Source organism: Aythya ferina (assembly GCF_964211825.1).
Source record: "Aythya ferina genome assembly, chromosome: 1".
NCBI classification, from domain to species: Eukaryota; Metazoa; Chordata; class Aves; order Anseriformes; family Anatidae; genus Aythya; species Aythya ferina.
This window is the reverse complement of record NC_140296.1, coordinates 131,272,944-131,287,201: the sequence shown is the minus strand read 5'-3', so window position 1 is coordinate 131,287,201 and position 14,258 is coordinate 131,272,944.

The window sequence follows — 14,258 nt, the reverse complement described above, 5'->3', positions numbered from 1 at the left end:
AGAGCTGTCCTAAGTATCACCCTTGGCTACAGTGGGAAAGACTGCTTTAAAAGAAGAGAGGGGCCTAAAGGTGCCTCGGTGCTAACGTTAGGCATGGTGGCAGTCTGACCATGACCAAGGTATCTTGTGAGCCCAGCTTGCTTCTTACAACTGTAAATCATCCACAAAAACAATGCTTCTCGGTAAAGACTGATCTATGCCTGTGTTTCTGACACAATAGACAGAATCTAGGCTTACTCATTTTTGGCTGTTATTAAAAAAGAAAACTCACAGGTTTAGCCAAACATAGAATTATTATTTTGGCAAGTAATAAAATTGCAGGGCTGTGAACCATCTAAATAATCCCCCAGCTGGCCATGGGAAGATCATAACCACAAACAAAACCAACTCCCAAGTCAGAGTAACCCTACGAGCTCACTGCTGTTCCCAAATAGTTGCTAATCACAGATGTGTGTTAGTCCTCTTTGATAACACATTGGGAAGCCAAAGATTTCAAAGTCCCAGTAGTGCGCAGATAATTTTATTTACACTTTCTCTGCATTGCGTGCTGAATAGCTCATTCACCACTATTAAATTTAAACAGGATGATATTGCACCCCAGGCAAAAAGGGAATGGAGCCAGATGAACACTGACTGGGAGGAGATGCATGTCCCTGCTGAGCCCAGCACCACCCAGATTGAATTTGGGAGGTTCCTTAACCTTTGCTCTCCAGGTCATTGTGCTGCCAGCGTTTAAAGTCTTTTTACGTAAACAATGCTGGTAGGTTGTGGAGCATACCATTACGCTTGGTTACCTCCAGCAGTGGGAGGGCCCCTCACTTCAAGTGCTTCCCCCTTCACCTTCTCCCATTAAACTGAGTGGGCCAGATCAGTCCAACATGCAAACAATGGTGTCAGTATTGTAAAAGAAATGAAAAGCTCAGTGGGAATCTGGGAGACAGGCCCCCAAATTAAGAGTCTTTTGGCTAAATACAAGCATTAAAAGAGACTTATAGAGATAAAAATACTGTTGCATGCCAATGTGGCATTTGATGTCAAAGACAAAAGGGGAACTTATTTCAGAAGCAAGATTGTTTTAGCAAGAGAATGAAATCTTAGTGTCTGTGTTGGAATGCATAAAAACACATGTTTCTGATATTGTTTTCTCATATGCTAAATGAACAGGACATCTGGTTATGTTTTTAAAAATTAAATTAAGTGACACTAAATCAGTGCTTTACAAAGCAAAAGGTAGTAAACCAAGAACATCTAATAAGGTAACAATGAAATATCTGGCAAGACTTCACAGCAGTAGAAACTCACACAACCAAAAGGAGCTGAAATATCTTATTGTGATATATAGGAAGCATTAACTTCTCATTTATCTGTGCTATTTCTTACTACACTTCACAGTAATATGTTGTGTTCCCATCGGTGTAGATTTCTATATATTAGTGCCAAAACTCCAGATGTTTTCTAGGTAAATCTCTGGAGACTATTTTATTGTGTTTCATTTCTCCTTATTTACAATTCACTCATCTTGAACTCCAGTCGCTGGTAATAAAAATCCATAAAGTCTGCAGCTGCGCCAAGTGGACACTATGGTCCTGTTTTTTCAAGTCAGGAGTGGATTGATCCAAGCCCTCAGCAGAGTCCAAACCACTAGACTTTTCAAAAAGTTAATCTATTCTCTTTTTATTTTTTAACCCTTTGTGCTCCAGAAAATAGAGAGACAATTGCTTTGTCTTCTTTTTCCCCATTTCCTCTCATGAAATGCCCAACCCTCTTCACCACAGCAGCATTTCCACAATTGCTGCCCTCAGGACTGTCCTTTGACCAAACCCTTCTTTGGAACCGGCTCCCGCCTGTCGCTTTCCACTCCATCCCCACTCAGTCATTTTATAAACCACATTGGAAGAGATTCCTCTGGAGCAGAAGCAAAAGCAATGCAGAGCACATTATTGCCTCCTCACTGAGCCACTTTGTGCTTCTTAACCTATCCAGAAGCCCTTCCTTTTTTGCTTTGTGGGTATTGCTCAGTATTCCAGCCAGGCACATATAAACCTCCACTTCTTCCAGGATGTTGTTCAAAGTCTTTATTAATGAATTAAAATATAATAAAGCCTACTGTCTCACCCCTTTCTCAGCTTGCTGTCTGTATAGATTAGGTTCCCTGGTACACTAGAGAAATTCTGATGCCCAATTTGCACTGGAGTCAGTCTGTGGTTACTCGGGAATGGGTCTTTATGTGCTGACAAAAACCCTATGTAAGGACATACAAATAATTAGTCAGCTGCTTCACTGCAGTGAGTCTTCAGCTCATTTTTAAGAGCTGAAAACTTTCATTTCAGAGTTGCTGTAATCACTAGTACATTTTATAATCCATCACAGGTGTGTTTGATTAATGGACATCAAACAGATTTTTATATGAATGCAACCACCCACAATATGTATAGAAACATAAATCACTCCACAGCATAATCTGATCATATTTTGTTAGTGGTTCTGGGCTTGACTGAGCCTCTGGGGGAAAGCAGCACTGCTCAGAGGAGACCTGCTCAGATTCTTGTAAGTGCTGCTCTGCTACCACTTCTCTTTGGATAGAAGGGTGAATGGAAGTTAGTCATTGCAGTTCGGAAGAGGTGATGTATTTCCCCCTGCATGCCTAGGTAAAGTTGACTGGCCGTGAGTCCAGCCTCTTCCCTTGCCTGTATTTTCTGCGCTGACAGTCAGGAACTGTGCAGTGCTTGAGATCTAGAGCTGCAATGCAGTTAACTCCATCTCCCTGCAAGCCTTTAGGGAATTCCTTCTTACTCTAGTATGCAGCTAGATAATTAAGTGCTGGCCTACTAAATTTTTGAAAAATTCTTTTATTTTTATTGGATTTCTTGTTAACTGGGCAGTGAAATACACTTAGGCAAAGAAGTTAACATCCTTTTTTGCATTGTGCTATTGCTTGTGAGTTACTTACTTGTGAAGTAATGCTAGTTACCTATACAGTATGAAGTTTATAATTGTTGCTCCATGTAGGTCTGTATCAGTAGGTTTGATGGTGTTGGTTGGCATCTTACATATCTGAAGAGCTGGATATTTATTGTGAGTAAATCATTCAAAACTAAGCAAGTTAATACTGGCCAAATCAAAAGAAAAACATTTAACAATTTGCAGGTGCCAAACTCAAGCTATGCAAACTGCATTACAAGGGAATCACAGAATCACAGAATTTCTAGGTTGGAAGAGACCTCAGGATCATCGAGTCCAACCTCTAACCTAACGCTAGCAGTCCCCACTAAACCATATCCCTAAGCTCTACATCTAAACGTCTTTTGAAGACTTCCAGAGATGGTGACTCAACCACTTCCCTGGGCAGCCTGTTCCAATGCCTAACAACCCTTTCAGTAAAGAAGTTCTTCCTAACATCTAATCCAAAACTCCCCTGGCGCAACTTAAGCCCATTCCCCCTCGTCCTGTCACCAGGCACATGGGAGAACAGACCAACCCCCACCTCGCTACAGCCTCCCTTGAGGTACCTATAAAGAGCGATAAGGTCGCCCCTGAGCCTCCTCTTCTCCAGGCTGAACAACCCCAGCTCCCTCAGCCGTTCCTCATAAGACTTGTTCTCCAGGCCCCTCACCAGCTTCGTCGCCCTTCTCTGCACCCGCTCAAGCACCTCGATGTCCTTCTTGTAGCGAGGGGCCCAAAACTGAACACAGTACTCGAGGTGCGGCCTCACCAGAGCTGAGTACAGGGGGACGATCACCTCCCTAGCCCTGCTGGCCACACTGTTCCTCATACAAGCCAGGATGCCGTTGGCCTTCTTGGCCACCTGAGCACACTGCTGGCTCATATTCAGCCGACTATCCACCATCACTCCCAGGTCCTTCTCTGCCTGGCAGCTCTACAACCACTCATCTCCCAGCCTGTAGCTCTGCTTGGGGTTATTGCGCCCCAGGTGCAGGACCCAGCACTTGGCCTTGTTGAACTTCACGCAGTTGGCCTCAGCCCATCGGTGCAGCCTATCCAGATCCTCCTGCAGAGCCTTCCTACCCTCAAGCAGATCGACACACGCACCTAACTTGGTGTCATCTGCGAACTTACTGAAGGTGCACTCGATGCCTTCGTCCAGATCATCAATGAAGATATTAAAGAGGACCGGCCCCAGCACCGAGCCCTGGGGGACGCCACTAGTGACTGGCCTCCAACTGGACTTGGCTCCATTCACCACGACTCTTTGGGCCCGGCTATCCAGCCAGTTTCTAACCCAACGAAGCGTGCGCCAGTCCAAGCCAAGAGCAGCCAGTTTCTTGAGGAGAATGCTGTGGGAGACGGTGTCAAAAGCCTTGCTGAAGTCAAGGTAGACCACATCCACAGCCTTTCCCTTGTCCACCCAGCGCGTCACTTTGTCATAGAAGGAGATCAGGTTCGTCAAGCAGGACCTGCCTTTCATAAACCCATGCTGACTGGGCCTGATCGCCTGCTTGCCCTGCAAGTGCTGCACGATGACTCTCAGGAGGATCTGCTCCATGAGCTTCCCTGGTACTGAGGTCAAACTGACAGGGCTGTAGTTTCCCGGGTCTGCCCTCCAGCCCTTCTTGTAGATGGGTGTCACATTTGCTAGCCGCCAGTCAACTGGGACCTCCCCCGATCGCCAGGACTGCTGATAAATGATGGACAGTGGCTTGGCCAGCTCCTCTGCCAGTTCCCTCAGTACCCTTGGGTGGATCCCATCCGGCCCCATCGACTTGTGCACATCCAAGTGCCGTAGCAGGTCACCAACCAGTTCTTCATGGATAGTGAGGGCCACATCCTGCTCCCCATCCCCTTCCACCAGCTCAGGGTACTGAGTATCCAGAGAACAACCAGTATTGCCGCTAAAGACTGAGGCAAAGAAGGCATTGAGCACCTCCGCCTTTTCCTCATCTCTTGTAACTAATTTTCCCCCCGCATCCAGTAAAGGATGGAGATTCTCCTTAGTCCTCCTTTTTGTGTTGATGTATTTATAGAAACGTTTTTTGTTATCTTTAACGGCAGTAGCCAGATTGAGCTCCAGATGAGCTTTGGCCTTCCTAATTTTGTCCCTGCACAGCCTCGCTACATCCTTAAAGTCCTCCCTAGTGGCCTGCCCACTTTTCCAAAGATTATAAACCCTCTTTTTTCTCCTAAGATCAAGCCACAATTCTCTGTTGAGCCAGGCTGGTCTTCTTCCCCGCCAGCTCGTCTTTGGGCACGTGGGGACAGACTGTTCCTGCACCATTAAGATTTCCCTCTTGAAGAGTGCCCAGCCTTGTTGGACCCCTCTGCCCTTCAGAACCACCTCCCAAGGGACTCTACCAACCAGTGTCCTGAGCAGCTCAAAGTCAGCCCTCCGAAAGTCCAATACAGTGGTTTTACTGGTCCCCTTCCTGGCCTCGCCAAGAATAGTGAACTCCACCATTTCGTGGTCACTCTGCCCAAGACAGCTCCCGACAATCACATCCTCCACCAGTCCTTCTCTGTTTGTGAAGAGAAGGTCTAGCGGGGCACCACCCCTGGTAGGTTCACTAACCAGCTGCGTCAGGAAGCTATCTTCCACGCTCTCCAGAAACCTCCTAGACTGCTTTTTCAGGGCTGTGTTGTGCTTCCAGGATATGTCAGGGAAGTTGAAGTCCCCCACGAGAACAAGCGCCAATGATTTTGCAACTTCTGTCAGCTGCCTGTAGAATTCCTCATCCGTCTCCTCATCCTGGTTCGGCGGTCTATAGCAGACCCCGACCAGGACACTAGCCTTGTTGTCCCTGCCGATCCTAACCCACAGGGACTCAACCTTATCATTCCCAGCCTCGAGTTCTACAACCTCGAAAGACTCTCTAATATAGAGAGCCATACCACCACCCCTTCTGTGCTGCTTGTCCCTTCTAAAGAGCTTATAGCCAGGCATTGCAGCACTCCAGTCATGAGACTGGTCCCACCACGTCTCCATGATGGCAACCAAGTCGTAGCCTGCCTGCTGCACGATGGCTTTCAGGTCCTCCTGTTTGTTACCCATGCTGCGTGCATTGGTGTAGATGCACTTCAGCTGGAAACCACATGGATCACAGATTCATTCTCTGAAAGCCCATGAATCCTCTGTCATGGGTCCTTTGGGTACTCTACATAAAGATCACTGTTTTGGTTAATTCCTCTTTTGCTCCTTCCATTTTTCAACTTGTTCAAGCTCTACTTGTTCAATACTAAGGACCAGTTTAAGAAGGAAAGACATTTTGAATTCTTTTGTGACCCTGTTCAACATGAAGCTGGGTTCACATAGTACTCAACATTTATGGAGTATGTCCTTAAAATGTCAATATTTACCAAACAATTCTGTGTGTTGGCATCTCAGATATCATAAATAGCCCTCTGAAGTCAACTAAAAGACTTGAAGGCTTCCAGTAATTTCTGTGTATTTTTGATTGTGCCATTGTTTTCCTGCAGTGGGAAAAGAAAAGAAAAAAAAAAAAGTGGTATCTAAAACGCTATGCGTATCTTTTTGCAAATGTAGTGATCTCACAGTAACATGTTTTTTCCAGTGCGATGCTGTTTCAAACATTTGTTTGCAGCCAAAGAAGAAAAACTGTGGTATATTCCCAAATTTCAATTGCCAGTTACCTGTTCCCTCTGCCCTCCCTGATGTCTGTCTCTGAAGAATGCAGTTTGAGAGTTGTTCTTAAAACATTTTTACAAGTGAAAAGAATGACAGTCAATGAGGGAATGGTAAAAGCAATACATTTCACCCATCATAATTCTCAACAGTGCTTGAATTTTTAGTATGAAATACTTGTAATAAATTGTATAAGATCAGTCTTGTAATAACGTTTCAAGGGAGGGAAAGATCTGAAGTAATTTCAAAGATAGATTTGAAGATCCTTGCCTGGACACAAAAAGATGATAACTCTTGGGAAGTCATTTCAGACAGAGACAAATGGGGCTAAATTTATTGAATAAGTTATTAGTGTTAAATTATTAATTCATTTCTGAGTCAGCTTTGAACTACTTATCAGCAATTAATTGATACAGATATTTCATCAAATGTGCTAGTAATTTTAATAAATACTCCTTTTTCACTTTTTTTTCACTTGGTGCTAAGTGGTGGACATGTGAGAATGTATGCTCAGCCTTAGTACTGGTCACTGTAGTGTACATTGCCCTTCAGAGAGGGGAGAGAGGCACTGATACACTGGGTAAGGAACAAAGCCTGAGAAGCAGTTCCTGTGCTGGTTCCTGGAGAGGACTAATAATGACCTCTTTCAGCACACAAGAAATTGCGTCTTTTTATGTATTTTTCGTTGAGCTCATCTCCCAGAGAAAATTCCTGCCCAAGGGTTCTGGCTGTGCAGGCATTTGAGAAAAGATAGTTCTTGGGGTCTGTACTTAGAATTAAGTGGAAAGAGATTGCTATAAATATTAAACAGAAAGGGATTGCTATAACAGTGGGAGTCATTTTCCCTGTGCTGGATGGGGAGAAACAACCTGGCAGAACAGAGGAGGACACTGTCTCTCTGCAGTACACCTGTCCCATCCCCCCTGGCTACAGAAAGTGGGGAGAGCCTGTGGAGCTAGTGCAAGGAGATGTGTCCATCAGGGAAAAGAGTTGAGGAGCAGTAAATTTTTTCAGCCTCATCTTCTAGGCTGTAACTCTTCTGCAGGGACCCTCACCATCCTCTGTTAGCAGCTGCTCCTCAGCACAAGAGCCTGTTGTGGGATTTTCCAGTGTTCACATGGCCCCCATATGGTCTCGCTCAGGTCAGTGCTCAGTGGAGGAGGCTTTAGGCCACCCATGAAAACTTCTGGAAATCCCATTCTTTCTGTAATACACATTTGAGCTTGTTCCAGTTCCAGGAGAGCAGGAACTTTGCTTATTACTTTTTGGAGGTTCTTTGAAGATAAAGAATGTACTTACTCTGATCCTTTCCACATGCTCTTTTTACTTTCATCACCTAATTTAAAATCTGATTAATCTTTGAAGAAAAGCATTTTCCTGTCCTATCAACTTCTCAATCTAACCTTTCTTTCCTTTCAGCTCAGTGGCTTCCACAGGGTTAATAATAAAACTTACACATGCACCAAGTGAAAAATATATCTATAAGTCAAGTAAAAATGCCTACATATGTAATTATTTGTTGTTTAATAGAAGGCCAGTTGAAAGTATCCTTTGCCACCCATCAGAATGCACCAAGATGGTTGCTGAAACACATCTTGTGCCCTTATGCACATGCACACACACTCACCAGAGACATAGAAACATTCATTTGAAAACTGCCTGTGAGTTTGAAAACTGCATGGAGCTTGCATTTAGATAATACTTCTATAGGTTGTTAGGTTTATAGGAATGCACAAAACATAACTGTCCTTCTACAGATGCAGGAATGTGGACACAAGACATGAGAGTCCCTCAGGAACTGATGTTCCTCTGAATCATGAGCATAGACTTCAGAGCAGTTTAGGATCCAGAGCAGTTTAGTGAACCTAAATTACTCCTGAAATAAGCTTCTTGTTTTGGTGAATATTGCATCGTGAATATTACCGAAGTGGCTTAGTTCAAATTGTGAAACTAGCCTTTTGGCAGGCATGGGAACCTTTGCCTACCTCATTTTGCACCAGAGAACATCATTTGCACCTGGAAAGAGGAACAAACCACATAGTGCTGAAACACATGGAATTGCAAACACCCACAAGACTTCCTCATGCAGCTTCATTTCATGCACATGTATTTCTCTTCATCTCCCCTCTAGCAACTGAACCGAAGCCTCTTTGAAAGCTTTTGCAGCCTTTGAAGGCTACATAAGCGTGATATTCCAGTGGTACAGATCTGTACCCTGTATGATTGAACCCGAAAGGACTGATAAATGTTTTCTCAGTACAAGCTATCAGAAGTAATTCAAACTGCAGAGTAGAAGCAGAGATGATTCAAAGTTTATTGAATGAGGACTGTACCTGAGTCATGACATGTGTTTTTATTCCTACAGGAGCCACCCTTGAGCAAGCTGCATGAGTCTCTGTGCCTAAGTTGCCTCTCTGCCTTTGTTAGCTCCATGTGTCAGAATGAGAAAAACATCTGAGCACCACTGAGTCTCATTGTGGATTTCAAAGCTGCCTAGTACAATCTCAGTAGGGCTTCTAGGAATAAATGCAACTCATAATAATAATAGCTGTCTTCAGAGGAATAATGCTCTAAAAGTTTCTCATCTTTTAAAACATGCTTGCTGCAGTGTAACCAAACACAGCATGAAGATGTTATCACTGTAATAGCTTTCTACAACACCATAATCTGAATTTTTATTCCACCAGAGAAATAGCATATAAAATACAAAAACCAACGTCACACAGAAGAATTTATTTTAGGAGAGGGCAGCCCATTTAAATCTTCATGCATCCAAGGAAACTATTGTGGGAGTTAGCCAGGGACGGGAGGTAGGGATGTACTTGGAGAATGCCGGGCATCTTGTTCTGTTCTGGAAAGGAGGGGTTTTTGTCATGTGGTTATACCTGCTGGAGGAGTTCCTGCTGGTCTTGGGAGAAAGTATATGTTTCTGAAGGTTAGTGTGGGAGTTCCAGTTAATGGTTTTGGTCAGGATAATATTTCTTCACTTGTTGGTTTCCAAAGGAAAATACATAAATAAATAAATAAATAAATATTTTAATTTTAATTGGCACTTGAGCTATTTCTTGTCTATCTCCAGTGACATAACTCAGAATCATGACACAATTGATAACTTTCCCATTTATTTATTTGTATGTGTGTATATATATACATATATACGTGGCTACTTTATATAATGGCCTTTATTTGCACATCATCTTTCAACAATATATTTTTAAATTGTTTTTCTGTTCTGAAAAATAACTTCCCTGTCTTTCCTGAGATGTTTAGCCATGAGGCAATTTGTGCTGATGCTGCGGCAGGAAACTGGAACAGGATCAACTGTCACAGCTTCAGTCCCAGTCTGCAAGGTGCAGGTCCTGAGGCTGTTCTTGCCTGCCCATGGCTATGGTATGCTCATAGCCATGGAGCAACACAAAGTTTTGCCACTGTGGCAAAATGGCACATGAAAATGGTTTGGATCATGAAGTAAGCACCACTCCAAGATGCCCAGCCCATTTTTACCCCTTGTTCATGAGAATTAGTGTTGCAGTGAGAGATTCTGCTTGAGGGAGTCAGAAATGGTGCATGGAAGAGGTTTTAAAGTTTGGAGGCCCATTTTACTGCTGTGATGAAAGCCCCTTCTTTACCCTCTGAGTTATATGTATTGCCTTCATGCTGTGGAATACTCAAAAACAGAAAACCAAATTTTCACACAAAGATATTTCGAGTGAATATCTTCTACTCAGATACATGCATGTGATCAAATTTTTCCTGCCAACCCAAGTCTTGAAAACAGTGCTTTCACAACCTGAAAAGGGTGTTTCCAGTCTGTCTTTGAGCTTCTTAGGTTTGAGACCTAAAGCTCTTGATTGAATTTTCGAATGCCTGTGAATGGCTGAAAACAAAACAAGGCAGGCAGTGCATGGTGATACTAAGCCACCTATATAAAACACAAGTTAAAAAAAGACTGTGAGGAGCAGAAAATATGCACGGAAGCAGGAGTACCCCTGGGCAGTGTTAATGATCCTGCTGGTACATTAATTATTGTCTCCCTCAGCACAGTATGCTGCGTGCAGCCAGGAGCTGGCTCTTTGTGCCACCTGAAATAGAACTGGTGGAGAAATCAGCTGAATCTTGCAGCCTTCTTCTCCCAGGCGGTGTCTGCATTAACTGCATGTCCCCCATTATACCTTCATGTGGTATGTTTGTAGTCACTGTCCATCCGATCATGACTCGGAGCAGGCCTGCCTTGCATTAGCTGCGCTGACTGGGCTTTGCCTAAACATCTGCCAGGCTGCTTTTTGCATACAGTGGGCTCAGGTAGTGCTAAGGGAGTAGTCATAGCAACACCCTGCTCAGCAGAACCTGCACATTCACCCAGAAAAGCTGGATATGGGCCAGGACTGCATGACAAATATGTTCTCCAAGCTGCCACCACTTCCACCTGTACACTGGATCCTGAAGGTACTCCAGCAGCACTTCACCAATGAGAGACTTTAGAGAAAATTGGACTTAGGGAAAGATAGCAGCAATGCGATATGTTTGTTCAGCCTCAAAAGCTTTTCCCCACACAGGTCTGGCCAGTCCCTTTCCTTTGTGCTCAAGTCCTGAGTTTAGCAACACGTCTGAGTCTACAGCACTTCACAGGTCCTAACAGAGGTAGTCTGGAAATGGGACAAGGCACACCTGGAATATTGGGATGCTGCATCTTCTCTCTGACATACCAGCAACAGAGGCAAGCTTTAAACGTAGGCATTTTGTGAACCAAATTCTGTTGCAGTAGGCTAAAGCTTCACCAGCTGTCAGACACCCAGCTCCCCAAGGCAAGTGCCCTGCGTCCAGGGGCAGAGCACGGTGCCCCCCTGCCTGGGCAGGCGCCTCCAGCAAGACAAGGCAAGGCGTCACTGAGGGCTGTTAGCTGGGTTTTACACTATCTCATAATGATCAGACTTCAAAGTGGCATACTGCTTCTGTTCTGCTGGCAGGTGGTTTATAAAGCTGTTTTGTCTGCTCAGTTTCTAATAGCACCTTTAAAGGCAGCCTCACTCTTGTTGCCGAGATTTAATTAACTGGACAAGAATAACCCTTTTCCCCCAGTGCTTCGTATCTCAGGAAAAGATACCAAACTTTATACTTCCAAAAACTTTCTCTTTCAAATAGGTTTTTCCTTGTTGTAAGACCACATATGCCCTCTGCTGTCCCTTCAAACTCTACAAAGCAAAGACGTTATCAGAATATTACTGGTATTATTATTACTGATATTAATTTAATAATTATAGGAAAGTTTTTTTAAAAAAGAATAAATATTCTGAACCAAAGTAGTAGTCTTATTTATTTATTTATTTATTTTATTTTATTTTATTTTATTTTAGAAATCAGCCTGAACCAAATCTCAACTTTGTGTTTATACCTTGATTTCTGGATATTAGAGAATGTGAACAATCTCATTGATGAACTGTGATGTTTAATAGCTCAATTGGAATGAAGGTATCAGACTCTGCTTTTCTCTGCAAATGGTTCCCAGAAGGGCATACACTGGATGATGCACACTGGTGCAGTACTACTGTCACATCTCCCTTCAAACTGGCAGCCCCACCAAGCTCTACCTCAGCCCTAATACAGGAATCATCAAAAGATTCATTTTTTTTAATGCAATTCGAGCTACTGCAAAATTACAATTACATTTCAAGAAACAAAGGATCCTTGCTGAGGATTTAAAGTCCCACTTGTCAGGAAGTACAAAGCCCTGTTTGTAGCCAATGAAAGAACCTCACAGCCACTCTGAAGTTTATATCAAGCTTATCTTCCAAATCCTAAGGCCTAAATCTTTGCACTTGCCAAAGCATGCATAGTACAGATCCTTTTCAGGCCCCCCGGGTTTGCAGGCAGGTGTTGGGTCTTCTTGGACGGGGCTGGCAGCATGGCTGCCTGCCCCAGGAAAGGTATTATATTGCAGGAGGGGTTTCAGGTAGCTCCACCTGTGAGCATGCAGGTGGGGTTTGAGGGCTTGTACTGGGTGCAGATGAGTACAAGTAAATCTCTTGGGAAAGCTGGGCAGAAGGAATGCTGTTCAGATTTTGAGTTTTCGTGCTTCCTAAGCGTGTTGTCTGATGTGCTTCACATTTCTGGAGAGTCATCCGGAATAAGATCATATATGCAAAAGTATATACCTTTAAAGCTAGGTCTATAACAAAAACCTAGATAAATCTCCAAATATAAAGGACCATACATATTTTCAGAAAGCAAGCTTCTTGCTTTTTTTTATATGCTGAATTTCCTCAATGTTTCAGACAGGTCTATTCTTAAGAAATTATTTCTTGATAGCAAACAAGCCTTTAACAATCCTGGATAAACTTTATATAGCGTTTAATTTACCTGAGTAACACATAATGGAAACAATGTCTTGACTAGAGTGCACTTTTCCAAATTAATTCCTCTCTTCTGGCAACATACACTTTTCATGACAAAGATAAGTTTCTGAGTGCTATTCTAATTGTTCCCTGCTGTTTGTGCAAATTAGACATGCAGTATTATTTTAATTTTTAATGACAGCTGGGCAACTACTTGACACCCTCATTTTAAATTATAGCCTAATCCAGATCTCACTGGTTCCTAATAACTCTCATTTTGGATGGCACCTCTGAAGAGTGTGTGTCCCCATGTGAATGTCACGCAGCAGTGGACAGCTGAGGTGCTGGAGTGAATCTCTCTCCATCAGCCATGGGCAACACAGTGGGCTTTTTCTAACAAAACCTAACTATGACAACTGACAGAGATGACTAAATATGTCAATAATTTTTTGTGGAGGGGTACTAGTTTGGCACTGGACAGCAGAAAAATGGGTTGATAAGATGGTGTTTAAACTACTGTGTTTATTTATAAAGAGCAAATTGCACCCTCTCCCCAAAATCTTGCACAGACCCATTTGTTAATTGCTGTGCCTGTCTAGCTTGCTAGTGTGTGATTGTGTGACAACATGCACTGCCTTCATACAGATTATTTCTACTTATACTCTAATTGAAATGCCTCCTAAGACACTGTTCTCAGTGCCTATACTGGAAAATGCTCAGCCAAAATTGTCCATGAGGGTGCAATTAGCTGTGAGCAGAGTACCAAAACCTGGCATATTTTTGACTAAGAGGTCAATTAGTGTGACTGGGAGGCAAAGAATGCAGTCAGCCATAGGAAGGTCAGAGGGAACAACCAACTGAATTGAACCGTCAGCTGATTAGGAAACAACTCCTGAGAGCAAGATGAATTTTCACCCTGGAAGTGATGAATGTAGACCCATCTGAAGTGCTCAGGTAAACTGAACGCTCAATCAGCATTCGATTAACCTGAGCTGCCCCTAGGTGAAGGCATATACATAAGATTTAAATATATATGCAATAGTCTTATCATGTATGAGTCTCCCAAAAGCTGTGCTCTATATACTAAAATATTAGCAAAATTAGTAAATAATGGTAATAACTCATGAATTCAAAATAAAACTGAAATAGCTGTGTATTCAAGCAAAATATTTTTGTATCAAACAAACAATTCCTCTACCTCAACTTGCAAACATAGATTACATGTGTTTCAAATCTAAACATCAGAATATTTTCTTTTATCTAATAATAAGTCTTAGCATAAAATAAGGCTAGACTTTCAGGTTAATTAAAGTTCACTAGAATTGAGCTGT